Genomic DNA, 1,841 nt, shown 5'->3' with positions numbered 1-1,841 from the left:
TTATGTAATTACCATTGTGATAAATGCTTTGAAGAGGAAGTACAGGATCTTATTAGTTTATTACTTGCAGAAATGAGCTAGTCTGGCTAGATCACCTGAAGTCAGGAGTTTGAGACCAGCCTGGACAACATGGTAAAACCCCGTCTCTACTAAAAATACAAAAAATTAGCCGGGTATGGTGGCATGTGCCTGTAGTCTCAGCTACTCGGGAGGCTGAGGCAAGACGATCGCTTGAACCTGGGAGGCAGAAGTTGCAGTGAGCTGAGATTGAGCCATTGCATTCTAGCCTGGGCAACAGAGCAAGACTCTGTCTCAAAAAATAATTAATTAATTAAAAAATTATTTAATGTATCTATTTCAATGCTTCCTCTTCCCCAACCCCCAAAGAACAAACATTTATCATTTTTCTTTCTGATTCAGAAGTTCCCACTGCCTTTTCTTTACAGCCCTCCAGTATTCTTATGTGGGTGAAATCAAACCAAAATGAATACAAGTAGAGACATTCCTGAGGGGAAAAATAATGAACAAATATGCACTGTGTAGCCTGAGCATATGTGGACATGGGGGTGGATTCAAGGGCAGCTGTATCTGTTTCTCAAGCTGGTGAAGGTCATGGGCTGAATGTGTGTGCAAGAGCCTCAAGTTCTTTTAGCACCAGCTATTAAAGGCTTGTAGAATCCCAAGCAACCAGGGGCCAGCTGTGAATCCCACCTGGTATATAATGCCTTTGTGCTATCACTTCACTGGGCCCTAGAAGACAGAACTCCTGCCCTTAGCCTTTGAAGACTATAGATAACATATTATCTGTTGGGCAGGCAGTGGGCTGGGATTAGGGGTCTTGCCTCTGCTTAAGTCTTAAGTTTGCATGTTTTCTGTTGTTGATAACAGGTAGAGAATCCAACTCAGTTGTTTCCTGACGCAGCTGCAGATATGCTTTCTTTACTCTTCCCAAGCTAATCCGGAACTGTGGGTTCTACTCAGAGGCCTGTGTTTCCACACTATTTATAGGCCATAAGATTCTCCCTAGTGGGATCAGGATAACATTTTGCTAGCTTGGGAAAGGCTCACATCCCTATTTTGTTGCCAGCTCTGACGCCAATCTAATAATTTTTAATTACCTGCGGCACCATGGCAAACACACCTTGTACTCTATATCACAAACACATATCCAATATATCCATGTTCTTTGCAAACCAAGAGCTTCAAACCATAAGCTATATTCTGTTTTCTAATATTAAGTAGCATAAACAGAATGTTATGAATTGACCTCTATCATTCCCAAAGAAAGAACTGCTGGAGCTGCTAACAATGGCACAAGACAGAATAACACTTTGTTGGTAAAAGTAGTATCCGCCCCTAAAAATGGTCAGTGGTCTGGAAAAACCCATGATATGGATTATTGCCAGGGCTGTGGGACATCTGAAGCTGTCTTTGAGATTACCAGTCTAGACCAAATCACATCTTAAATGCTTCCTGTGTGCACTTCTACCTGCCACCATTTTTATACAGGTGAAATCAGATTTTAAAAGATCAAAAAAAAAAAAAAAAAAAGGGGGGGGAATGTACAGATTAGGGAACATGTGCATATTTTTGCAATGGTGGTGGGATTGGCAATTTCATTGTTATTTCCATGTGATTGTCAGGGAATGTGGTGGTGGTGGCTAGGTGTTAACTCTACAATAGCCTCTGATCTTTTTTAGCTGTAATGTCTTACCTATTTACTTTGCACGGTATTCAACTCCTACAAAGTATACTAAGAGTTTAAAGCAAAAACTGGTTTACCAGAATTCCTACTGCAGGAGTTAAAGATAATTTTTTTTTTTTTTTTTTTTTTTTTTTTT

This window comes from Chlorocebus sabaeus, chromosome 10, assembly GCF_047675955.1.
Source record: "Chlorocebus sabaeus isolate Y175 chromosome 10, mChlSab1.0.hap1, whole genome shotgun sequence".
NCBI classification, from domain to species: domain Eukaryota; kingdom Metazoa; phylum Chordata; class Mammalia; order Primates; family Cercopithecidae; genus Chlorocebus; species Chlorocebus sabaeus.
The sequence above is the reverse complement of the archived record's forward strand: the minus strand, read 5'-3'. Positions refer to the sequence as shown.